Here is a 27,006-nt window from a genome sequence, read left to right on the forward strand (position 1 = left end):
CTCTCCATCCCCTTCCAAACCTGCTCCCAGCCTCCCCCTTGGATCTTGTGCAGCACACCCCTCCCTCCTCTTGGATGTCTACATTTCAGGTTCTTTTTTTCCCTGCGCCGTGTTTCGCTGATGGATTACACACAGCTTATTTCCTGCTGGTTTATATCTAACCTCTTCAGGGCCTTGGTGTGACTTTGCTGTCTTTGGCAGCATTCACAACACCTTCCAGCTTACAGTCATCTGCAAACATAATTAATTTGTTGTTTACTCTTGCTTTCAGATCATTAATAAAGACATTAAATAAACCTGGGATGTGCTGTTTTCTCAGTAACTTTTTATGAGTAATTGTCAGGGGCTTAGTAAGTTCATTAGCTAATTCTATTTAGTCTGGGGGTTACATATTATCCAGACTTGCTGATTTGTACAGATGCAATTTTGCCAAATATTCCCTTTCCTGCTCTTTATCTCAAGGTCTACTGAGGACCTCTGTGTTGCTTCGCTTTCTGTCTGGTCCCCCTCTCTCTGCCTTGTTAAGGGCTGATTGAGGGATAGAGGCGATTAGGGCTTGGTCCTTTGGGGGATGTTTGATCTCCACTGTCTCTGTCATTATTCATGGGTAACAGGCAGGCTGAATGTGTCCAGACCTCTCTTGGCATGGAGGATCCCACTCCACTCTCTGAAAGGGTGCACCAGGACCACCTCTAACCACCAGCAAACATCCCTGGGTTTGGGTTTGCTCCCGGCTTCCTGGCCCCACTTGCTTTGCTCCCTGTGGCACTGGGGACGAGCCACCATTTGCCAGGGAAGCATCGGCCTTGGGCAAGGGCAGCAAGTACAGCTTGAGCAAGGATAAGATGGTTCCAAGCACCCTGAGCATCCTCCAACGCAGGGATGCTGGCTAGCCTGCTCCCCCTCTGCAGATGGGGTTTTCCCCGCTCGAGCAGCAGGACACCCGCCCATGGCAGTGGGGATTACCACTTGCTGGCCACGCTGGCTTCAGTGTCACCCGGCACTGACTGGGAAGGAGCTGGTGGGAAAATATCAGAGACAAACCTGGCCACAGAGAGAACAGAGTAAAACCTTTACTACCGTTTTACTATTATTATTATTTTCCGCTTCAATAAAGAAACCACAGCCTCTGTTTGAAACCCCTCATGCTATCCAGACACCTGTCCCCAGCTCTGGCCACCCCCCGGCGGAGCCCCCAAGCTCAGCCCCATGCCCTGTGCCTGGCCAGCACATTTGCTGTCCCCCAGCCAGGCCCTGGCGCCAGCCGGGGATTTGTTTTTCCCTTTCCCAGCCAACATCTGGCTGGGTTGCGGAGGGGCAGAGCCGGCGTGGAGCGGTGCCTTTGCTCTCCAGGCGCTCGGACAGGGTTAGCAGCCTGGTTCTGCACCAAAACCCTCTCAGGTGCTGGCGCTGCTGAGGAGTGACCCTCACTTGTCCCCTGCAAAGGCAGCTTCAGGTAGGGTTTGCCCACTGCCAGTGCAGGGAGCCAGTCCCTGGGTGCCCCATCTCCATTTGCAGGCAGTGGGAGCTGCTCTTGCCCTTTGGTGAGTCCCCCCCCAGGGAAATGCAGTGGGCAAGGGGCTGTGGCCATGGGGCGCTGCCAGGGGGTGCTTTGAGGAGGGCTGGGGGAAAACCAAGAAAACTTAAACTCCTTCCTTCGCCTGCAACCCAGGGGCTGGTGTTTGAGGTGGCTGCGGTCTCCGTCCCTCTGGCCGCAGGGCTGCTCCCCCGCCTCCGCTCTGTGCTGGCCAGCCCGCTGGCCTCCGGATGCGTTTATTTATCCAAGCCCAGCTTTTATTTAGGATGTGTTTCCAGGGCAGCCGGTGCAGAGGGAGGTGTGGAGGGCTGCTGCCAAGGGGCTCTACAGCCACAGCCCCCGACCCAGAGCCCTGCCATCCCTGCACCTCTTGGCCACCCAGTCTCTGGTGGGAGCCCAGTGTTGAGCTGCATCTGAGCCCTGTGTGGGCTGGTGGAGCCGGGAGCCTGCAGGGCTTTCCCTGGAGAGCTCTTTCCCTGGACAGCAATGCACAAACAAAGCTGTCTGTGGCATCTATTTCATGGGCTGCCTTTTGCTGTCTGCTGTGTCCTGCAGCCTCTGTGTGAATAACCCAGGACGAGCCAAATCTGCGGAGAGCCCTTCCAACCCTACTACCGGCTCTGTTCGAGACTCGAGTGACTCAGAGCAGCAGGACAGTGGCATTCACCTGCGGGAAGAGGCACCCCAGGCACCCTTTAATGAGCAGAGCTCAGTTCCTGTGCTGGACTTTTGCCCCCAACACAACGTCCTGTACCCTGACTGGGCTTTGCACCAGCCCCATGCTTCCACCCTGTCACCCACTGCTGGCAGAGGAGGGGGTCAGCCACCCGTGGAGCGAGGATGGGGGTTCCCGATGGCTGTGGGGGGCTGCAGCCGGGGGAGCAAATCCAATGGAGGGAGGGGAGCAGCAAGCGTGCTTGGAGTGTGCCGTGAGCGCCTGGAAGGAATATCCCATCCGGTGCTGGCAGGAGAGAGCACATTCATGAATGCTGCTGGGATTTATCTTCTCAGCATCTGCCTTCCTAAGTGCTGGAGGGACTTGAATAGGAAACAAAGCAAAGCCTTTGGATCCAACCTGACCAAAGCAATGCCCTGGCTGGAGGTGCCGGGCGGATCTGGCCTGGGGTGGCGGGTCCCCAGCCTTGGCCATGCGCCCAGTGGGACATCAGCTGGGTGCTGTTTCAGCTGGGCTGTGCAGACAGAGGTCACCTCTACTTGCTCAGGGAGAAAATGACGTGAAACTTGTGACTGTGACTTGGAACAGCTGGGCAGATGTGCAATATCTCTGTGGCTGGGCTCACCCAGGGGGGTAGAGAGAGAAGGGTTTATTTGGTAGGTCTGGCCTGCCTTGTCTTGGGGTGAGGGAACAAGCTTGAGGAGGAAGAGGATGCTGCAGGGAGTTGGGGGTGCTGTCAGCTGCATTAGGTGGGAAAAGCATGGCCCCACATCCTCCTGAGCCTTTATTCTGTCTTTGTTTTGTCTCTGTTTTGTCTCTTTGCAACACCAGCTAAACAGTCTTGGTCTGGCAGCGAACTGTGGTGCTGTAAATTTAAGGAGACAGACAGTTCTTTGCAGTTTCAGGGCCCTGAGTGCTAATTGCCCTGACAAGTCCCATCTGGGCTCTCACTTACACCCTCTGCCCCCCACCCGGGCTGCATTTAAACTCAGGTGCCTCCAGCACTTGCCCTCCTTTGCCAGGGATGTGCTGTGGTACTGGGCTGCTGTTGGCTGCTGCTGCTGGCCCTGGCAGAGCTGCCAGCCCATGGGCAGAGGGGCTGTATCCCCAGCTGCCTGTGTTGTCCAGGACGTGGGGGTCCCCTGGCCTGCAGCGACTTGCCCTCTGAAGACAAGAATGGGGGTCACGCTCTGTCCCCGGCATGGTGAGCAAACATCTCATCTCTGTTGACTTGATGCTACTTCAGGGTGTTCTCACCTGGGCACATCATGCTCAGTCTCCGTGTAGGGATGGGTTTTTAAGTCCCTGAAAAGGAAGCTGTTGGGGTGACCCTGGGCAGTGCTGGGGGGCTACCTCTGTGCTGGGCCCTTTCAGCTGAGCTGGACCACAGGATAACCAGACCCACAGCTCTCCTGCTGCTTTCCCCAGGTCTCGTGGAAGGGGCTTGGTGTGGGGTGGCCTTTATTGGCACCCCTGGGGGGTTCAGAGCTTCGTGACTCTACTTGCCTGTGACTAAAACCCTTTGCTCTTCCTTGAGCACTGAGCACATAACTCCCCAGTGTTTGTTTAAAAAAGGAAATCAATAAAGCCCATTTATTTTTAGCCTGGATTTAGGGTGTTTTGGAAGAGGAACTGAGCTGTGATTGGAGCCAGCAGGCTCACCGGCTTCTCCAGGGCTTGTCAGATAGAGGAACTGGCTTTTAACACTAGATAAATATTGACTGATGTATTTTCAAGGAGTGAGTTCCCTGCTGTGTGAGGGGGAAACCCTCTGCGGGCACCGGGAGGGCTTCAGCAAGCCTTTGATCATCCAGGGGAGCGGTGCTGAGCTGTGCTGGCTACTCAGCCTGACTTTAGGTGTTTGGCAAGGTCTCAGGATCTAACTGGGCTATGATGGTGCTGGCCTTGGTCTCAGGGAGCTTGAAGAAATGCTTTTTGTCACAAAACACCAACTAGACCTAAAGCCCCCCCAAACCAGCCCAAAAGCATGGCAGGCTCTGGCCTGGGCTAGTCTGGATTGATTGGTGCTGGGAGCAGGCTAAGCTCCAGGACAGGGTGGGAGGTGAAGAAGGTGCCGGTGCGGGAGGAGGGCTGGGGCATCCCGTCTAGACTGGGTAGCACGTCAAGCACCGTATTCGTCCTGTCCCACTCCCGCAGGGGCTGCCCCGCTCCGTAGCGGGAAGGGGCGCGGGCAGGGCCCGGGAGCCGCTGCCAGCGGCGGCTGCCCAGGAGGTGGCACCAGCGCACCGCGATCGCCGCCCCGGCCGGGGGAATCGGGGGCTGCCGGGTGCGAGCCCCCAGCGCCGGGCCGGGGATGCTCGCCCCGCGCCGGGGAGGCGTCCTGCTCCAGGGGCTTTGGGATGGGCAGGGCTCCGCTGCCAGCCCCGGCCGTGGTCCCTCCTGGGGCTGAGCAGAAACGGGACCCTAGGGGCTGATTCCCCCGCTCCTGGGCTGGCACCCGTGCTGATTTGGGAGGGGGTCTTCCTTGTGAATGAAGGGCCTGGAGCTCGCCGGTGCTGCCTGGCTGCTGCCCTGGGAAACGGGGAGGGGGTTTGGGAACAGATCTGTTAGACCTAGCCTGCTCCCGGGAGGGTCTTTGTGAGCCCGGGACTCCTGGTACCTCCCGTGCTCTCCATCTCCTGAGCAAGCAGGGGGGCTCCAGCCCAGCTCTGCTTGAGCTAGCTAGGAAATCAGATGGTGGCTTAGGTCTGAAGGTCTGACTGGGCTGGTCTTCTAGTATTTTCTGGCTACTGGTGATGGCTAGAGGTGGGACATGTGGCTGGGAGGGTGGGATGAGTGTGTTTGCATTGGGATGTGGGGCTGCACTGTAGGGAAAAGGGGACAGGTGGCCTGGTGATGGAGAACATGTCTCTAGCAGCCCATCCCAGCTTGGACAGCCTACTGGTGAGGGGTGAGCTGTCCTCTGTCTCCCAGGGGTGGGTGACAACCAGCCTCAGGGTCCATCCTGTCTCTGCTCTTGACACAGGTGCCCTCCTGGCTCTTCCACCTTGCGGGCATCGCTGGCAGCTTCCCCCAGGGGAGACCAGTTAAAATGAGAGATGTGGGAGAGAGAGCACCCCAAACCCTTCTGTTGGATAGTGTCCCATGGGTGACACCTTGGTCTCCAGTCAGGCTCATGGTGAAGATGACACTTGACCAGGGACCTAATTCCTTGCACTCCCTTTTCTTCTTCCTTCACACAAACCTTGAAGCTCCCAAAGCTTTATTGGGGTGGGTGGGAATAAATAAGCAGAGGAAGATGCAATGACCCCCCTGTCTCGTCACCCTTGTTCCCAGTGGGGGATTCTGTGTCTGCAACAGGACCCATCTGTCTTGGAGCAGATTAGAAAGATGTCACTTTGCCAGCATGGTCATTTGTCATGGCAGCTGGGGAAATTAGCAGGGGCTGGGCAAGAAGGAGGGAAATGGGGCTTGTCCTGGTGGTGTAGGCTGAGGTTATAGAGACTTATAGAATGTTTCTAGATTGGCATTAGTTTATCCTGAGGGGGAAACCAGTGCCTGGGATTTCCACCATGGGGGTCCCAATGGGGCTGAGCGCAATACATTTTGTAAAAACTTATGGGGCAAAGTAGCTGGGACCCCTCAAGCACTGGGGCTTTTAACAAAAAGTTAGTATTCTCCTCCCAGTTGTTAATTCTGAGAACTGGGACATATATTAAGCCTTTGGCCTTGCCATCATAATCACAGGGGTGGGACAAACCATGTCACCCTGTTGCAATTTGCAGGGGTTACCTGTGTGCATAGGGGCAGCTGAGCTGTCTTCGGTGCTTTGCACAGGGGACAGCAGTGGTATAAGGGGTCCTGATCAAGAGTTGCCAGCTGGAAACATGGCAAAACTCTGGAGCCAGGGGGGTGAACGGACAAAAAGTGCTATTTTGCAGTCACAGAGAGACAGTGCCGCAAACAAATGAAGAGTAAAACGCAGATTAAAACCAATAAAAATTCCTTGGCAGTGTCCCCTTTAAGCATCATGTATTTTTATCTTACTCTGGTTTTATTTGCTGGAAAGAGAAATGTAAAGGGAGAAACATTCAATTAAACCTGCCCATCAGCTGCAGCCCCGAGCTGTGTCACTCTGGGGCTGCAGGAGGGATGCTGCCGGGGGTCTCTGCACTGTCCCCATTGGGGTGGCTTAGGATGGCTGTGTCTGTTGATGTTGTCTCTTGGCTCTCTGCTCACCCACCACTGTCACAGCCATCTTGTAGCACACGATCACATTTGCAAGGCAATGTTAATCACCATAGTAACGAGGGCCTTATTTCTGGCAGGATCTGTCCCCCCTGGCTGTGTGGCAGAGCGGGGACATCTCCACCCTGGAGCAAGGCTGGCTGTGGTGGCTCCTCGAGGGCATGCTTGTGTTTCTGTGCTCTTCCCCTCTGTGCCACCAGCCCCACCTTGCCCACCACCTGCTGGCTTCTCTCCTGGCTTTTCTCCATCACCTCTTCAGCTCAGTGCCCACAGAGGACATGTTGGGGACCCAAGTTCTGCATTAAGGATGTCCTGTACATCCAGGGTCAAAGCCGGGACTTTCGGGGCAGTAACTGCCTCTTTAGTAGCATCTGGGGCTCTTTGGTGTCTGCACTCAACTAACATAAGAGAGATATTTTTGCAGGCTGGTTTCTGCTCAGATCACTGGCCTTTCCTTCTGGAGGGTGAGAAGCTAGAGTTTCTGTGAGTGTTATTGGTCTGCAAACACATGCACCAGTTTCTAGATGGCAGAAATGAAGGGTGATCAACTGTGAAGCCCAGCACGTGTTAGCTATCAGGTTTTTTAAATGTGAGAGCTGGAAACTTCACTGCAAACATTGAAGTCTGGATATTTCTGATCTTGTACCAATGCCATTTTTCAGTGGGGTTTGACACTTTTCCATGAGTATATCATCTGTGGAAAGAGCCAGGGAGAGGTTCCTGGGGATAATCTGTTTCTCCTCAAACCAGGCAGGGCTTCTCTGAACACCCCCTGCCTCAGTCAGGGTTGATTCCCAGTGCAAACTGGCGATGTGGAGGATCCTGGTCGTGTTGTACAGGTGGGACCCCAGCACTGACTTGAAGGAAACCAGCTGCTGGCTTTGTCCTGTTGAAGGCACAAGGCAGTGGAGAAGATGCTCCTGGAAATACTCTCACCTGTGAGCCCTTGGATTTTATCTAAACTTCCCCCCTTGGTGGAGGCTGCTGGTTAGCAATGGTTGTGACAGGAACGGCCAGGCTGTGGACAGCTGTCTCCTCGTAACTAGCCTGAGACCAATGCCTTCTGCCCTGGCAGGCATTCATCAGTCGGCAATGACTTTCTGTCTCAATTGACCCAGGGCTGGAGCTGAGCCAGTGTCACGGAGGTAAAAGGGTCTGTTTACCCATGAAAAATGTTCCTCAGTCATCTAAGCCTCTTCAGGCTTTAAATACTGGTGAAGCCAAAGATGTGCTGTGAGTGGGGAGATGCTGGTAGGACTGGAGCACCCAGTGAGTGTGCATGGAGCCTTGTTGAAACCAGTGCTGTTGGTGTGGGTGATGCTCGTGAGATGTGGAAGAGCTGCTCTCTGGACATTGGTGGATGCTGCAATGACGGCAGCAATTTTGGGAAGGTGCTTCTTGTGCCCCTGTTTCCTCTTAGATCCCCACTGGGCAGAGGGGAAAACCCAAGCAGGCATGAGGAATACAGCTGTAATAAACCCAGACCCTGCTGGGAAGGGTGTAATGTGGGTGGGGAGAAGCAGCTCAGCGGGTGGTGGGTGCATTACAGAGCTGGGGATAATAAGAATAATATAGCAAATGTCAGGGAGAGTGGCAGGTTGGCAGCCTGGGGTCAGGCTCGCCTCCCGCCGGGATCCTGCTGCCCCCCAGGCAGCTCTGCTGAGCCCTGGGAAAGCTGTCAGCCGCTGACATGGCACAAATAGAGCTGTTTCCCTGGAAAAAAACAGCCTCTGTTGTGTGTTTCCACTCAATGTGTTGCTGCTGTGAAACCCCTCACTGGGTGTTTTGGGTCTGATTGGGATGGAAGGAGGGAAATAGAGATGAAAGAAAAGGGACAATATTTTTTAAAAATACCAAATCCAGCAAAGAGATTGGCTGTTTGAAGAAGGAAATGGGGGGTGAAAAATGTTTTGGATGAGGAAAGAAGAGCCACTATCTCCAAGGCACGGGCTGACTTCAGCTGCTTCTCATCACCTCATCCTTCTCCAGCCAGTGTCCCTCATCCCCCTCCCACTCCTTCTTGCACTGTCCATCTCTCCAGCTGACCTGGCACCCATGGGTCCCTGTCCCCGTCTTTTCCCAGCCCCAGTCCTGGAGCTGTAGCTGCTCCCCACAGCGCTTCTGGGACACACACAGTGATGGGTCCCCTTCCCCGTGCTGTATCTTGAAACAACTGAAAATTCCCCATCTTTTTGTGATATTTTTTCCACATGCTATTAGGGAGATGCATCAAATTTAGTTCTTGCACAGATAATTGTTATTTTTATTTTCTAGCTTGCTAAAAGGGCCAGGCGCATCCCAGAAGACTTCTCTGCATAAGTCAAGGCTGCCTGGATGCATGTGGAGAGCGGACCAAGAAATCGGGTTTTCTGCTGGAGGTGCGTGATCCTCATCTAGCCCAGACCCTGGGGGATTAACCACAGAGGAAGAGCAAAGTAGAAGGGGGAAGATTAAGGTAGGGGGAAGAACGGATGAGCTGGCTGGCAGTGATGTTGAAAGGAGGGTCTCAGACTGGGTTTCAGCTGTGGGGATGAGGATGGATTTTTTGGAGTAGCCTTGTGTTTGCTGGGTTTTTTGTTGTTGTTGTTGGAAACTGCTCCTCTGTCAAATGGGAAGTGCTTATGGGGAAGGTCAGACTTGATAAATCTCCCCAGTTTGAAAGCAGGCATTCAGAAATGAACAGGAATGTCCCATTTCAGTGATTTGTAATCAGACAAAATGGGGGAGAGCTGGTTCAAAAGACTTTTTGCCTGGGAAATGTGAGTTTACAATGCATCTAAAGACAAACAAAATAGCCCCAACAACCAAATCCACCTGATGTTTTCTGGTGTGGTGGGTTTGACTTGCACCTTCTTGTCCTTGTCTTTGTGTCCCAGCCTTCTTGGCCACCTCTGTATCCTGATGTCCCAGCCCCATGAGGACACCATTCCCTTTGGGGGACAAAGCCATTTCCCACCAGCTCTAGCAAGAAAGTGGCTGAAAGCTGGTCCAGAAGTCCAAGAGGGGGATTCAGGAGACTGGGAATTTAAAAATGCTTAAAGATCAGTGTGGCAAATGTGAGCTCTGTTTTTGCAGGTGCTGTTACTGATCCCCTGATTTTCCAGTGCGGCTCCAGGCCTGGGGAGCAAGAGCATGTAAGTAGCATCCTCCAGCAGGAGGGCTGGCACTGGGGCAGGGTAGGCTGCTAAATCAGGGGAATCTTCTTTAAATAGTCTGTGCTGGAGTGACTTCTGAATGCTGTGTGGTTAATAGGGATTAGTGAGAATTAAAGAAGACTGTTAGAGAAGCGCTGGGAGGACTAAACTGCCTTGGGAATAGGCATTAAGTGAAGAAAGTATCACCTGGAAAGTATCTGGGGAGATGATAGCTGGTATGGGATGGCTGGAAACTGGGATCTAAGACTCAGAGCAGGGGATGCTGTGGCCATACCTTGAGAGGCTGGGCAGGGCTTGCAGCTATCATCCAGGAGATACTCTGTACTCGTGTGCAAGGTATTTTCCAGCTAGTGATGTGTGATTTGAAAGTCACATCCCCCCTGGAAGAGCTCTGGGGACTGCCAGCTCGCTGGAGGGCTCTGATGGTGTGGATTGCCAGCCTGCTCGGGCTGGCGTGGCTCATCTCTGGATCTGCCTTTTGTGCTGGGTTTTTTCATTTGTCTTTTGGTTTTTGGTTGTTGGTGAATTATTATTTTTTTTTAATCTGGGCAAGTCTCACAGGGGCAGCTGTTGAGAGGCAAAGAAGCTGAATTGGATTTTTGTGCCCGCACGAAGTAGGCTCTGGTTACACAGCCGGAGAGAATAGGATCCTAAATTGGATTTCGCTGCTCACTTGGAATGGGCTCCAGTTGTGTGGGATTATTGGGGATTTAAAGCTAACATATAGGAAATGATAAGGAAACCATCCCCCAGCCAAAAAGCTGGGGACCTCCGGGTGCTGCTCCGGTAACAAATGCAGAGGAATCTTGTAATTAATATCTGAGCTGTGAACAGAGCATCGCTGGTGTGGTAATGGAAGTTTGCAGGATCGCAGCATGGTGATTATCTCCTCCTCTGTGAAATGCAAAGGCACGTGTGCCAATGCGGCCGATTCGTTCCTCTGCACTGCCCCGCGGGCTCTGTGTCCCCTCCATGCCTCTCATGGAGGTCTGGAGAGGACAAAGCAAATCCCCGGCTGCTGGGAGGGCTGCACACCCATCTGCAGATCTGCAAAAACATTGTGTTCTCCAGTAGGATCACTCAGTTTTTATTTTTTAAGAATGAAATTTGGGATGCTTAATTGGATTTGCCTGGTGCTGAGATTTAGTGTCTCTGATTTGTTTCCCACTCCTCTGCCTCCCCCTGGTTTTGGCCCCAGCAATGTCAAGGCTAATTGCCAGCGTTATTTCTCCTCTTGTTTCAGCCTCACTCACCTGAGCGCTGGCAGATGGGGCAGCGTGTGTGAGCATCACTGCTCGGTGCTGGCGTGGGCAGCCCCTGCCCGGGATCTAGGGTGCCTGGGGATCAGAGCCTGCCTGCAGCTGGGCAGGCTGGTTCTTGGGGTACGGTGGGGTTGGAGGCTGCCTGGGTCCCTGCAGAGGGGACCTGCTCTGGGGTCCTGCACCCTGGCTGGTTTTGGGGGGATCTGGGTGGGGTGGGGAGCAGGGCTGGATGCCAGCAGATGGCACTCCGGAATGCACCATGCAGCCTCTTGCTTTGCAGAAGCTGCTCTGAAATGGCTTCCCTGGCTTCTCCACGCAGCAGCTCCAGGCTGGGGCTGGCTGTGGTGGCCCAGCACAGTCCCTGAGCTTGCCCTCCATACTTGTCCTCTCGTCTCCTTGCTGCCAGCATCTCCTGCCACAGACCCCGTGTCCCACATCTTGCTCCTGCTCACCTGGGTGCTCTCCCAGCCTCTGCTTTGCACTCTGACTGTGTCCAGGATGCTGGGTACAAGGACATGGGGTCTGCCCAGGGACCCCAGCCTGAGGTTTGGAAACGTGAGCAGTGCTGAGCACAGGGAGGATGACTGGGAGAAGAAATGTGCAGAAACTGTTTATTTTCTGTCCCTTGGGTGGTAGGCTCTCACCTCTGCCTTGAATTACAAGTCATGTCACATCTTGGGAGGCTTGAAATTGTGTTTCTCAGCAATGTTCCCAAAGAGATTAGGAGCACTGAAATGGCTGAAATACCTTTTGAGCTCGGAGCAGAACAAGCCAGCGGACAAGGCAGAGCGGGATGTGGAAAGCGCTGCAGCACCCTCAGTGGGATGGAGAGGAGGGCTGAGGGCACCTCATCCCTTGCCTCTGCCCACATCCCTCCTGCTTTGGGGTTGTTCTTCCAGTGCCAGTTCATACTGGTGTAAATGGCATGTGTGAAGAACTGGGGTGACCGCCTTCCCTTTGATATGGGATGGAGGAGCTCAACTGCCATCCCGAATACAAGGTGTCTTTAAAGGGATACCAAAATGCTCACCCGTGCAGCTGGGTGTTGCTCCCCAAATTCACAGATGGAAAGTGAGGAGCTGTGATTTAAGGGGATTAAGAAGTGCCAAGCAACCAGGCAGAAGCTGACCTTGAGTGCAGAAGGGATTGATTACCAGGGCTGATATAGAGGAGGTAGAGCTTCAAAACATCTTAAAACAAGGCAGAAGCTGCATGCCTTTCTGAAGCTTGGCTGCTTGGTTTGGGTTGGCATATTGCTAACTGCAGCCAAAATTGCCCAGCTCTCATTCTCTGCATTCTCTTTTTGCTGCTGGAGCCCCTACAATGGGGTGCAGCTGCAGAGAGCGGTGTCGGCTGTGTGGCTGCATCCTGGTCCTCGCTGTCCCCCTCCCTCCCTTGCATGTCCATGTTCCCGGGACTGTGTGGAGTGTTCTGAGATGTCACTGGAATGAATTGGTCCCCAGGTGCTGCTTTAAGGGTCTGGCTGACAGAGTGACTGGTGACCGGTCAGCTGAACCAACGTGTCACAACACAGTTAGAGACCTCCTGGTAAGAGAGGGATTCAGCCCAGGCAAAGACCGAGTCAGTTACAAATATTGAAGGAGCCATTAGAGATGCAAAATCATTATCTCTCAAGCAATCCAGTGATGCTCGCGAGGACATTAGTGCCAGAGCAGCACATAGGAATGATGAATGTATACATACGCGTGGATCTTACATCATGGAGTGGACAGAAAGACGAGCCTGATGACAAACACTTCCACAAATGTGGCCATCGTCCCAATTACAGCCCAGGAAGAAATGCAGTGTTTTGCTCTGAGGAATGGGGATGGATGAAGGTGTTGATGAAGTGGGGCAAGCCCTGTTCTGCCACAAGAAGCAGTGACATTGGGTGTTGAAAAGCCAGAGCACTGGCAAAGGAGGAGCTCAGGCTGTTGGATCTGTTCCGGGAAGAGCTGCCACCCATTAAGACCCACTGCTCTGCTCTCTGCTAATTACGTTGCCAAGTTCTTCCTGACTTGTGAGACTCAGCAAAAGCCTTGGTGAGGGTTGCCTCAAAGGTCAACGAAACTAATTGAAATTAATTTCCAGGGAGAGTATTTACATGGCTATTTTCAGTGTGTGTTTTTTCCATACATCTGAAAAAATGCAAACCGAAAGGGCAACCACCTCCGTCGCCTGGTGGGACCTGCTGCTCTGGTCCTGGCTGCAGCCCTGCCGGCAGGCAAGATGGTTCTTCCACCACCTATGGGCACATCCATGGTGGAAATACGCTGCTTTGAGCCCTTCCAACTGGGGTATTTAAATCCTCTTGCTCTGACGAGAGAGAACCCCAAACCAATTTCTATCTGACTGTGCGGCTTTATCTCTGCAATAACAATGTGCTTAGTGTGCAGAGTGAAATTAATACAGAGCCAAATTTACCTTGGGAATATTTGAACAAGTTTTTAAATGAATATTCATTGGAATTTTCATGCTCTTACGTCTTGCTTTGCCCACCATGGCTCAAACGGGGCAGCTAGGTCAGCTCATTCTGAGGCACCACTTGCCATGTCAGAAATGCTGGAAATGTCCCAAAAGAAAATATCCATCTCTCACTTTCTCTGCAGTCTGTGAAGCTGCGGATGTGATGCAAACCCTGCTGTTGACGTCTATGCTGTGATGGGGGGCTGTAAGAACAGCATCCCCAAAGCACTGGCCGGAGCAGGGATGCAGGAGGAGCCAGGGGCTTATCACCCTGAACGGGAAGGCGTCTGGCTGCTGACAGCTGGGTCAGAGCTGCAGGACACGGATGGACTCGGCAATTGTAATAAAAGTATGTGAGCTGACCTATGGCCAGCTCTCTATAGAGAGCTCTCAATGCTACAACTAAATGAGCTGGTGGCAGATTCAGGCAAGACTAAAATTAAAGCAGGTCAGGTACAGGCAGTATCGCGGAGCTGGGAGCCAGGATTTCAAAGCACGTTCTCTCCAAGAGAGGGAGAGCAGGAAAAAACCTTCCTGTGTATGCAAAGGACATTTCCAGAGCTCTAATCCTTTGATTATAACAGATCTTAAGAGAAACCGTGCTATTCCTTGAAGATGGAGAGAAAAAAAACCATAACTGCTCTAAACTGATGGAAACCAAGCTGCTAATCAGCAGAGAATAATGATCAATTTATTGGATGTGATACGTTTAATGATGAAATACCAACTGTCTTTCCTAATTCCTGTGACTAATGGAGAAGGACATAGTAAAACGTAACAGCGTATACTGGCATTGTAAATGCTGGAAGGCGCACTGAGATGGGGCAGCCTCCACTGCCTGTGCTGCTATTTTTCCTCATTTTATTCCATCTGCTTGTGACCCACAGTGTGGAAGAGGAGCTGTGGGGAGAGCAGAAGCCGAGGGAGTCCATCAGCAACTGGTGAGCATCTCTGGATGAGGGGCCATATGGGGCATGTCTCCCACCCCTCTTGGGATGCAGGAAGGATGTTTCAGCCACCGGACAGGTGAGGGGTGACAACGGGGCCAGCTCTGCTCCCAGAGCCACACGTGCCTCTGCCAGTGCAATAGCAGAGCTCGTAGCTAGGTGCCACTCAGTGCTAAGGCGTCATTATTTTTTACGAACTAAGAGAACATTCCCTAATGCACCTTGGAACATTATCGTAAATAATTAAATCTGAACTGCAGTTGTCACAGTAAATGAACAAAAGATTGTTCCGCTTCCCATGTGCAAAGTACAAATCACAGACTTTTAGTCTCCCTGAATTTTTACTGCCAATTTAAGGAAAGCAGCAAAGAAAGAACCAATATAAAGTCTCCAGGTTGGGAGCAGATCCAAAACCCCTCCTAAAACCTCAGCCTTCAGACAGATCAGATCGGTTTCTCTCTCTGAGAGGGCTGAGGAGGCGCTTGGGAAGCAGGATTGCAGCGGTTTCTTGTGATGGCTCAGGCACTGAATGCCCACGGACACGAGGGTTTGGGGGCTGAACTCCCACCTTTCCCTTGTGGCATCGAGGGCTATTTGAAGCTGATCGGAATTAGTGAGTTAATGGGGCACAGCGTGGGCTTCAGGTGTTTGCCAGATGCAAGGACATGCTGCAGGAAAACCCAGTTCTGGGATAACTCGATATGCAGGATTTGCAAGTTCTGTTTTAATTTAAAAATCATTCATTTTAAAGCTCAAATCCCTACCCAGCTGATGAAACACTTCCATGTGTCTTCAAGTGTCAGTAATGTAATGTAGCACAATTAGGGGTTTATTTGTGTTACTCAGGTTGATTCAGCTCTTGGTACATCACACAGGAGCATCTTCATTTGCTCCTTAAGCAGCTGCTGGAGCCAAGCAGACAAATGATGTCCCCAAAGGGTGGGAGCCGGTGGCCTGGTATGGCCAGGACTTTGGGAGAGCAAAATACAATCTGAGTCTGGGGAAGATTGCTTCTGTATATCACAGGGAGCCCTGTGGCCACCTGGGCTGAGCTTTGGAGACCGTGCCCTGCCCTTTCTGTTGCCTTGATTTAAGGCTGGTTGTGTTGAGGACACAGGGATTTGACGATGGATCCCGATGGCTGTGAGGCACGTCTGAGGTCCACATATTGCCTCCTTAAATCTTCCTGTGTGGGTTTTAATTCAGCATAATGTGGGGACATGTCACTCTGCCTCCTGCTCTCTGAGGGAGCTTTGCCCTTCATCTTTGTGGCTGGGGAGGAAGGTGCTTACTGCTGCTTACACAGGGCTCAGCGTTTGCATCCCGGAGGGGATAGGAGCCTGCAGGTGTCAGCAAGGCTGGGTCCTGGTTTTGCTCGTGTCCCCAATCTTTGTGCCCAGCGAAGGGAGCAAAGCTGCTGCTGGCCTCCAGCAAGGGAGAGCAAACAGCATAATACTCACTTTCCTCTGTTCTATCCCAGGTTTATGATGCAAAACATTTTAAAAGGGTGAATAATTAAGTGCTGCTCATAAAAGAGTTGCTGGGCATTGCTGCTAGGATCCTCTGTCTCCAGGAATGGGGACCCAGCAAGGGCTGTGGTGTGGGGGGGCAAGAGCTGAAACTGGGCTTGCCCCATGGGTGGAGGGGTCTGGAGGAAAATAAACATCCCCATTTACTCTGCAAGAAGCACAGAGATTTTTCCTTTGCTGAACGGGTCCCCATGGTTGAATCTGTTCACAGACTGTCCAGTACAGGGGGTGTTTCTCTTGGTGAGATCCAGCTGCGGTAAATAATCCAGAATTTGTGTTTGATGGATGTTCGCTCCCCGCTAGCCTGTCTCCTGAGAGTTATATAATTCCCTTTCCCGCAGCTCGGCTGTAAATTCAGCATGATTCATGGCAGGTCCCTCCGCCACAGGCTTTTACAGCCCTGTCACCCCCAGGTGGGCACAGATGGGGTGCAGGGTGTGGGGTGGCCTGTGCTGAGCAGGATGATGCTGTTTGTCATGGCATCAGGTCTCCAAGGGCTAGAACTCTTATCTGGGGATGGAGCAGGACTTGATTTTTGGATGGAACCATCTCTTATTCTTCTGCATAATCTCCTACCTGACCATAAACCCAGCTGGGGTGGTGTGAGCCTGGGCAGGGGATGATTCACAGGCATTGGGGTGGCCTCGCCTGCCCTGGCACTGCTGAAGAGGGCTGTGGCCTGCTAGGCACTGGGGAATGAAGAAGCAACTCTGCAAATGGCCTTTGGGTCTTGGCCAGAGCTAAGGAATGGGATGTTCCCACACCTCACATCTGCACGGATCCTGCAGAGCATTGGGGTGCTACTTTTGGGCACTGCGCTGGGGACATTGGTGGCAATTCCCCTTGCAATGGGGTTGGGTGGGAGGATGCTGGGGGGGTCCCAGCAAGGGGACCCTTGCTAGTGCTCTTTGCTGGGCCCATCCCCTTTTCCTCCCAGCCCTGCCCATGAGATCCCATCACAATCTGTTCAGTGCTGAGGGACAATATCCTGTCTGCAGTATTTAGACATGTGTAATAGAGTATATATGTATCCCCCCTTAAATCAGATAGACCCCATGGTGGAGGCAGCTGATAACTCCCCCAGGCAGTTACAAAGGCAGGCAAATTTAATTAATTCTTATCATCTCTGACAGAGGCAGTGAGTGGTGTGCAGGGAGAGGGAACCTTTTGGCCTCTTTCCCCTGGGAGGAGCAGGAGGGGAGGGCAGGGGAGGCTGCAGCCCCTGCCCAGCACTGGGGCTCTGTGGCCGTATCCTGACGGCACCGAGCAGGGATGGGGCTCCTGCCTGGGCATGGGGCTCTGCTGGGAGGAGAGGAAACAGAAACCGGCCAGCCTGCTGCTCCTGGGCTCCATCCATCTAAATGTAGGCACCTAAACGCGTCAAAACACAGGGACTGTATAAATATCTATTTCCAGGGACTGGAAGTATGTCTAAATAAAACAAACTAAGCTCGACTGCTCATCCCGGACAATAAACACCTGTAAACTGTGAGGTTTCTGGGACACACCACTGGAGCACACCCATTTCTGCTTGGAAAAATATTTTTGAGTTCAGTGAGTGGTATTTATCTCTGGTGGTCGACTCTGGAGCTGGGAAAGCAAAGCAGGGCTGGATGCTGCAGTGAGGGGCAGATCGGATGCAAAGAGTGCAGAGCTGTTCGCTGGTGATGCTGGAGAAAGGCAGGAGAAGGGGACATGGGTCTGCTGGTGTGATGGGGACACACTGGTGTGTCCTGATGCCAAAATCTTCTATAGCTGGTCCAGAGGCTTCAAAGCACCTTGGAGTGTGATTTTGAGCAGAGCTGGTGGGACACTGGCACAATAACCAGGGAGGAGAAGACAGGCCCTGCCTTGCACAGGGTGTTCAAACTCCCTTCAACTTCACCAACGCTGATCTACTATTCAATTTTAATATTCCTATCCTAAAAGAAGCTTCACTTTCTTTTTTTCTTCTCCTGTTCTCCCTATCACTGGCCATTGTGTTTTCATCTTAATCTGCCGATAGTTCATTTTCATTTGACGTGTTAATCTATGCTTCTTTCTGTAAAGATAACTCATCCCTACTTGATGGCAGGAGTGTATAACCAGGAATATTTTACTTGCTTTGAAAAGATGGTGGAATACCAAGTAATCAGATGTGAGCTGGTGTCATCCAGACATTTTTAAGAAGCCAGAGGTCCCTGGCAGAGCCCTGCTGGGTGATGCTGGTGGGAGAGCTTGGCTCTCACTTGCAGGCTTTGAAGCTGGGGGTCATGATGCCAGGGAGGGGCTGGATGCTGGGACCCCCTCATCACCACCCTTACACACACACATTTGCACTGGGTTAATTTATTTGCTGCTGGTTATCAGATTTGCAACTGGCTGGCGTTTTTAGTGCTGTTTGTATAAGGAATAGCATCAGTGTACAACAGTGATTATTTCTGTATAAATAAGAGCAAGGATGCTGTCGTCTGACCCTGATGGGCCCCGGGGTGGGAACTGAGCTGATGCCACCATGGGTGGGGACATGGGAGGTACCACACAGGGTGGCAAATGTCACCAAAAGGAAGATCTGACAGCAAAAGCTTCCCAGCTTCCCCTGCCCCCCTCCACTGAAACCACACCGCTCCGGGGATGCTCCCGGTGCTGTTCCCTTAAACACATAAAAGGGCTCCATCTGGTTTTAATTATTCAAATGAGCTGACAGGGTAATCAATATAAATGGTTAAAGGTGGCCAGGATCGGTGTTTTCTCTGCTGCAGGACCAGGTAAAAGCTCTCGAGTGGGGGGATTAGCTGCTGCCCCGGTGCTGGGGGGGAGTGGAGGGACAAGGTGGCACCACAGCCCGGGCTGGGGGTCACAGGGGAGCACGTGTCCATGGCCACTCTGGCAGATGCCGGATTTAAAACAATAACCTGCAGTACTTCTGGCTCTGGCTGCTTTTTTATTGCTAATATACTGCTAATTGTGCTCTGCTGTGCAGTAATACTAATAAAGCAAGATTTAGAAAGCAGGAGGCTTAAGAGAGTAAATCAAGGGCATGGCACAGCCTCGACAATCTGCATTGCAATTACACACAGCTCCCCAGCATGCGGGAAGAACGAGGGAGCCTATCACAAGGATCCAAGCGCAGGGCCCCCATTGCACCCCAAGCTGCTGTGGCTGAGGGGTTTTGTGGGTGCTGGACCTTGGGGTGGGAGCCCCGACACCTCCCTGATGCTGAAGGACCTGTATCTCTGTGCCCTTCCCAGCAGCAAAGTTTTCCTGAATGGCGTATCCTTCTGGGCTGCCACCAGGCTGCTTTTTTGCTGCGTTGCCATGGAAATGCTGCTTGTGTGTCCCCCCCCAGGTCCTGCAGCCAGTGAGTACCACCAGCCTCCCCTCTGGGGACCAGTGAAGGGGACTTGATGGCTTTCCTGGGGGCCACAGTTCCCATCTCTCCAAACACTCAATAAAATATTATTAGAAGACAAGAAGAGAGAGGGTGGGAGATGGGCACCCCCCAAGTTATTCAATCTGTGTCTGCTGGTCCCCTATTGAAGCTGCCACTGCCTGCGTCCCTCTGTGTGCTTCATCAAACTGGTCCCTGCCTGGGAGCAGGGTCATGCAGAGACAACCACCGTAATGAGGAGGACTGAAATTGCTGTGGCAAAGGCTGGGGGTGGATAACGATGTCCTCGTCCCCACGGTCACCCCGCCACAGGCTTTTCTAGCCCTGAGCAATGGGAAAGCTAAGGCGAGGCCATTCCTGTTCCCTCTCTTTCCAAACTCTCATTTTCATCTTGTGTTATGGCATGGAAATGTTTGACTTTACAGCCTTAGTTTATATTGCCGGGAAGTAACTTAACCGCTCTCTCTAAGTGTTGAAGCTGCATTTCTTTTTGATGATTTCAAAGATTTATTAAGTTCTCCCAGGGAGAACGAGGTAAAAAAAAAAACCAACAACCAAACCACGCCAGCAAATAAGATTCAGTGGTAGGCCCAGCAAATAAACTGAAAATATATGTGCAGAGTTTAGAGATTTTGCTGGAGCGTTCACTTTTTGCCAGCTCCTGTCTACAAACACGCCTCTGTGATGCTCAATGTTATCCTCGATTATTGAGGCTTCGATGCTCAGGACTGTTACTCTGCAAACTGTTGCTTTTAAGGTTCCCCTTCTATTTTAGGGTTCAGATGCAGGAGCCAAACAGGATAATCAGAGGTTTGCTGTTTGCTAATAGCCTGTGCACCGGGAAATGTTCATCCAACCCACTCAGCTGATATGAAAACATAGTAAGTGTTCTCTGAGTAGAAACCTGGAGCGGTTCCTGGGCAGTTGTGAACATGAGAGATGGGTCCAGTTCACCACCCGAGTTAGTTGCAATTAATTAATGGACTTGGTCTATTAATTTACTCCCAAATCCAATCATGGGGTGGATGAGGTCACAGCTGGCAGAGAAGTACCAGCAGGATGCAGAGTTTTCTGCAAAGTAAATTAGCAGCATTTAATTTCACAGGAGTCCAGAAAAAAAATACGTGTTAAGAAGCGACAGAGGCCTGGAAATGGGCTGGAGCCAGGAGAGGAACAGCCAGCTGTGAGGTGGGCAAGAGCCAGAGCCAGACTTACCTCTGAGGATTTGGGTTCTTTCCTTTTCTATTGGCACTTTGTGGAAAATGAAGCGGCACAATCTGGTGGGGTGGTGCTGGCGTTGCTGCTGCCCCAGCCCTGCCCATTTTACTGCAAATGCTCCTGATAATTAAAAAAAAGAAAGTGCAGGGGAAATGCTAAGAATCTGCGGTGTCAGCTGCATTTGGGGCTGTGTTGAACATGGGGTGCTGTGTGCATCCTGGTGGTGCTGGCACACCGACAGCAAGGGCCAGACCAGCCCTTCCCTGCGAGGTTCCCGGAGGTGGTTGTGCCACCTGAGTGTGAGTATCTCTTCTAAGGGAAGATGCTTCATTGTAAACAAGCTCCTTTGCAACAGCGAAGGGGAAATATTTGCTTGGGGAGGAGACCCCAGGGAAGGGCAGAGGTTAGAGCTGGAACTTTCCACATTGCTTTTAATTTCACCTTTGAGAAAGCTTTAGTTCGGGCTATTTATGTATCATCTCAGTTTTACCAGTGAAGTTCCAGTTTCCTCAGCACATTGTATTAAAATAACCTTTTTTCACGGGCACTTTTTTCAGCCCCTTTGAAATAGCCTTTGTAGGGGTGACCAACCCGAGTGGAAGACACTCATTGCAAGCGCATTGCTGGGGGGTGCCGGGTGCTCCCCGAGGGAGCCGGGGATGGGGGCTGAGCCCGCTGCAGCTGTGAACACCATCAAAGCTGCTCTCTTGCCCCCCCAAACAGGCTAAGAATGCTTGGCTGCCTTTTCTGAAGGACTTGCCCAATGTGGTGTATTACTAGAAGATCCTCTGCTCCGAGGAATAACCTCGCCTAGCAGAGAGGGGTTAGTGGTGATGCCGCCAGTCGTTAGAAACAGAGGCTGGACTCTTATTGTGCATCTTCACATGCTTGAAAACCCGCCATCCCTTCTGCAGGGAAATGCAGGAGGATCCTGTCTGGCTTGGGTTTCTTTTCACATGAGCCTCTGTCTTTGGTGAATGCTGAGGAAGAGCTTAAAGATGCTCAGGAGGAGCGGGAGAAGGGCTCAAGTGCTGTGAGAGGGAGAAAAACATCTACGCACCCTCCCTTATGGGTTTAAGACATCTCAAGTGAGCTTTCTCTTTTTTATTTTTCTAATTGGTACCTCTTCTAGTGCTTGCAGTGCTGCTCAGTGGTGTGTTTCAGACTAGTGTTGAGCTGGCTTCTGATTTTTACCAAAAAGGACCATTTTCTCCCCATTTATTTTGCAGGGGGATTTTTCTTCCATCCCTGCAGGCAGTGACTCTTGAACTCAAATTGGGGCTCTCAGGGGGTTGTCCAGCCCTGTGCTGGCACAGGTATGTTCTCCAAAAGAGCTCTAACGGTTGAATAATCCTCAAAGGAAGGTGAAAGACAATGAATTGTGGTTTCCAGAGGCTCACAGGTGTTTTTACCCCCACCCTTGCTCCCTTTCCCCCGGCACCCAGCATCCCCCCAGCCCAGGCAGAGGGATGCTTTACCGAGGGAAGCACCGGAGATAAATCACCGTTAATCTCTGCTCGCTGTACGTGAAGGGTAATAGCTCTGCAGGTTGTTTGCTCACCGGTTTGACGAGCCAATGGAAAATAAAGTAATATTCCTCCTCCCTGCTCCTACAGAGGCCAAGCTACTGTGTTTGAGTGTGTGATGCTTTGGGGAGTGTTGGGCGGATGTCCCATATGCCGGCAGATATCCTAGCATAACTATCAAAAGCAATATCAGTAATCCACCTGCCCCGGGAACTGGTCTTCCAGTTGTATCCACAAATATTGCGGCTTTCTGCATTAAAAACTACCCATTGCTGGGTAACCAACTCAAGCCATGTGTTAGCACTCAGAAGGGACCTGGGCTGTCTAAATCTCCCCACCAGTGATACTGGAAAGGGGTTTCATGACACCTAACCCAGCTCCTTCTCTCCTCCCCATACGGGATGCAGCAAACGGGTTTTCTCTTCCACTTTGCAGCCACCATCTTCTGTATTTGCAGTCTCAGTTTTGCCCTTGACCATCTCTTCTCTGGGTTAAGCAGCTCAAATTCATGCAACCTTTTGTATTCCCCAGCTCTCCAGGATTGACTTCATTGAATTAATTGAATTTATTAGCGGGTTTTTGGGCCAGGAGGAAGGAGAGTCCTGTCCCAGCCCAGGCTCATTGCTGGGGGCAAGATTCCTCCTCTGTCTTGATGCCTCAGTGGCCTTTGAAGCCGCACAGGGGATATTTCCAGCAGTTTAGGGAGCTTTTTCACCCGTGCCTCTCTTCAGTGGTACAAACAGCCTTGTGCCAGCCGAGAAATCAGCTCTCAGCCTCTTTATCTTTATTTAAGCCTATCAGTTTGGCTTTTCCTGAACGCAATCCAGCACAAGTACCTCGCTGTTTCTCCCTCCACATATATATATTTAGGTATTTTCCCACATCCAATTAATTCAGCCCCTGCCACCAAAGCGTTGTGCAACCTCGATCTGTCCTGCCCTTCATCCTTCTGCAATAAAGTCATCTTTTGTTAGCAGCTGGCTGCTGGGCCGTGTTTCTCCATCAGGCTTGTGTAAAACACCCCCAGAACATGTTAGACAGAGGTGTTCATTACCCTGTTCTGCAAAACTTGGCACCAGGGAGTGGAAGGAAAGAGATTCATTATATTCTGCAGAGGTACCTGAGCCTGAGACCCCCAGATGAGAGGCAGCCAGAGGGAAAGAGAGCTTGAGCAATGCTGTGATTAATTGGGAAAAACTTGGGGCTGTAACCCTGGGGGCTGGGATGGAGCTTGCCAGAGCATCCTAGTGGGTTTTTTTAGCACCAACCTCTGTATTATCATAGTGCTGAGTGATGGTGCCAGGGAAGCCACGCTGGGCTGCGTCTCTGAGCTTGCCCATGGAAACTGGGGCTCAGGGAGTCTGCACTTTATTTTTCCCTTTTCCCCATCTCAAACCCTTTAAGGTAATGGAAATTTTTGCACTGATGATGCATTTTATTTCCATCCTTTCCTCTCCCAGCCCAGGGTTAATAAATCCAGCCTGGCTGGATGGTTCAGGCGCCTCCAGGAAAGGGGGTTACTCTGCAGGGTCCATTCTGCACTCCTAAGATTGGAGGTGTCCTGCCAGCGGCGTCTCGCTCCCAGGGGCCTGGGGAGATGCGGCTCTTGCCTGGCTCCACATCCCCTCATCAGTGGCACAGAGGCATTTACTGTCAGAAAAATTAATTTTTTAATTAAAACCATTTTTTTTTGCTGGTGCTTTAATGTCTGGGTCTAGAGTAATTATTAGTAGCTCCAGGGAGACTGCGCTTTAGAAAAATTGTTGGTGCTACTGCAAAGGAATTTATCTGATAACGTCAGCCTTCACATGTGGCTGTCGGTGGATGGACGAGGAGGGGAGTCCTGCTGATCCCCAGCAAACTGATTAATCATGGAGAACAAGGCAGGGCTCTGCAGGTGCTGATTTCCACCTTGGAGAGGTTGTGAGCAGCAGTGTGGGGCTGCCTTGCCATCCCCTACCCCATGCACGGGTCCCAGGACGTGGCTTGAGAGATTGCAGAGGTGAAGAGTGATGGTTTTGTCTCTTGCTGGATTAAGAAGGCAGAAGACCATCTGAAGAGGGTGTGAGCAGAGTCTTGCGTGATTCTCATTCCCATGCACTGTCCTGGGTGGGAGCAGAGGGGCTGCTGTTGTCTGGGGGGCTGGGGGTGCTCAGTGACACCCCCGCTGTGGAGATTTAGACTTGTGTGAAGCCAAATCCCTCTCTCAGCAAAAGGGCAAAGGTTCCCTGAAGGAAGCAGCTTTTTCCCCCAGCTCTTCCCATCCTCATTTCTTACTAGAGGCTTGTTCCTGTCCCGAAGCAGAAGGGTTTACATTCCTCCCCAAGCTCCTGTCTCCCGAGGATTTTGCTGTGCCTGTTTTAATCCCCGTAGCCCTGGCTGCTCTGGATTTGGGCTGGCCTGGCTGTGGGAGATTAACCAGGGCGCTGGAATGAGCTGAGCAGAGCAGCATCAGGAGAACGTTGCGTGAAGGAACCTATTTGCTTGTGCATCCCCCTCTCTACAGGCACCTCCTGGTGGCGGGGTCCCCTGGGGTGCCCATGGAATGGATGGATGGATGCATGCATGCATGCATGCAGCAGGAGGTCCTGGGCTTCCTGGGGACAGGAGGGACCAAGCTCTGCATTGCTCAGGATCACCTTCCTCTCACAGCACCCATCTACCTGATTTCATCAGAATGTTATCGGCTGCTGCTCTAATGGGTTCTGCAGGCTCCAGGCAAAGCCTACCCTTTGTGCTCAATTAACAAGCTGTACCTTGGAGAGTGGGAGGTAATATAAATATTTTCCATGTAGTAATAGGACTTTTTTTTTTATTTTTTTTTTTATTTCCTTTTTATTTTTTCTGTGGTGCTGTCATTATAATATTGATTTGACATCCAGGTGTCAGGAACAGCTGGATGGCAGAAAAAATGGCAACTTTAATTCGTTTTGCAGGCAGGGAAGGGGGGAAGATTTTCCTTCAGGCTTTTCCCCCCCCACCTTCCCTCCGCGATGCTCCATGTTCCACCCTGACAGGAACATTTATAAACTGCCACTGTGGGGAGTATTATTAACAGCTCGATTCCTTAAAGATGCAATTAATTATTCACCTGCTTCCAAATCAGTTTAAGCAGCTTCTAAGCTGCAGTGTAAATAAAACCTTCCCAACTCGCCTCTCCTCTCTCTCACGCGTACACACACACACGTATTTTTGGTATTCATAAAGCTGAGCTATTTAAATTGAGCCAAACTAGCAGTTATTGTAAATTACTGCAGCTCCATTGCCTTCCCGGGCACTCTGCTGAGTTACACCAGCCAGGATTTTAACTCATCCTTGTGGGGATGGCAACTGTCTCTGTTTTCTCATTTGCCGTATATTTAGGCTATTTTTGCCTTGTTGCTCAATCCCTCCTGTTTTGTTGTGCCTCCCCCCTTGGCCCAATCTCTCTTTTACCTGTTTGCTATTTAATAACTCATCCTCTAAATGATCCCCTGACTTGAGCATCAGCTACAATGCTGTTTCTGGAGGTTTTTGTGTTGTTTTGTTTTTTTTTTTTTTTTTCCTTTTTGGAAAGATGTTGATTAGGTCCCAGCTGACGGCTGCTTTCAAAGGAGAAAATACCGACTGTGCTGCCGGGGTTCTGCGAGCAAAAGGCTGTACCAGCCCTGGAAGAGGCTGATTTGGGGACCTGGAGGGGAAAGCCTGTCTTTGCTCTCCTCTTGCTTCCCTGGCTTTGGCCTTGGATGGCCACAGCAGTTTGAAACAGCTTTAGGGTCACAGTGTTGGGTCCTTTATGGCCTTGGTGGGTTTCATTTATTGTGGTTAGGTTTCCATAAATAAAGTCCAAAAAGAAAAAATAAAATAAATTAAATTGATAAAAATCCCCTTTCCTGTTGCAGGGTCCATTGCTGGCACGAACGCAGCCGCCTCCTTGCAGGCTTCAAACCGGCCAGGCCAAATCTTTGCATAGATTAGCCACTAACAATGGAGTTAATAACGATAATGGCCCAAACGTCTTGTGCCTGCGTGAGATACACTTAGAAAAATCTCCAAGCACCAGGTAATCACTGCGTTTCATACTGTCAAAGACATCAATCATGTCGAGAGCCCATTCATCAATCAGCTGTGCCAGGGGCTGAGCAGGCAGGAGGGAGCGCGGGCAGGAGGGAGCGCGGGCAGGAGGGAGCGCGGGCAGGAGGGAGCGCAGGCAGGAGGGAGCGCAGGCAGCGCCTGGCGCCATGCACCCCCAAAAGCCGCTCCTGGGGGGGAAGGGGGTGTCCCATGGAATCGGAGCGCGACTGGGAAGCAGGATACTTCGAGGAGGTGTCAAAGCCACGGTGGGCTCCTGGTGAAGCCCCCGCTCCCTTCTCCTCTCATGGATGCTCACTGAGATGCTTCAGTCTATGCTGCTGGGGCTGATGGGGCTTCCTCTGCTGAAGACAGATTGTTTGTTGCTGTTTCTCCATCTGGCTGGAATCACGTCTGTCTTCTGCCCTGTTATTTGTTGCCCGATTGCCACTTGTAACCCATTCTTTCTCCTTTGCTTTCTACCAAGGAGATTTCCTCAGCACCCCACGTGGGATCCCTGGCCACCCATGCTGGTAATCTTGCCCAGCGGGAGGTGATGGACAGCCTGTCCCCATCTGTGGGGAGGCCGGGGCAAGGCTGGCAGCTGTGGACACTGAGCACAGCCCTGCAGAGGGGATAACAAGGGACTGCCAGCAGCATGTTACAGACAGCCTGGGGTCTGCAAATCCACAGCCAAGCAGGGCTTCAGCTGCCTGCCAGGGCAGGATTTTGGGCAGAGGATTGTACCCCTTATTCTGAGTCTCGCAGCCATGTGCTGCAAACCTCCCAGTGAAAAACCATCTCGCTGCCCTGCCAGGTACGGGGAACTTAAAAACCCCTGTATGCACTGGCAATGCTCACCTGCAGACAGCCAAGACGGTGCATCCAAAGGCTCAGCACTCACTGGTGAGTTTTAACTTAGATATCTGTGTGGAGCCCTCGGTTGTATGGCACCTTTATAATTCATGAGACAGATATTATTGCAGAGCACAGCCCATTGCCCCGGGCTCAGTGATGTGCTCTCCAGAGGTTGACCCAAACTGCCTCAAAAGCAGTAAACC

The sequence above is a fragment of the Streptopelia decaocto genome, assembly GCF_964273445.1.
Source record: "Streptopelia decaocto genome assembly, chromosome: 9".
In the NCBI taxonomy this organism is placed as follows: domain Eukaryota; kingdom Metazoa; phylum Chordata; class Aves; order Columbiformes; family Columbidae; genus Streptopelia; species Streptopelia decaocto.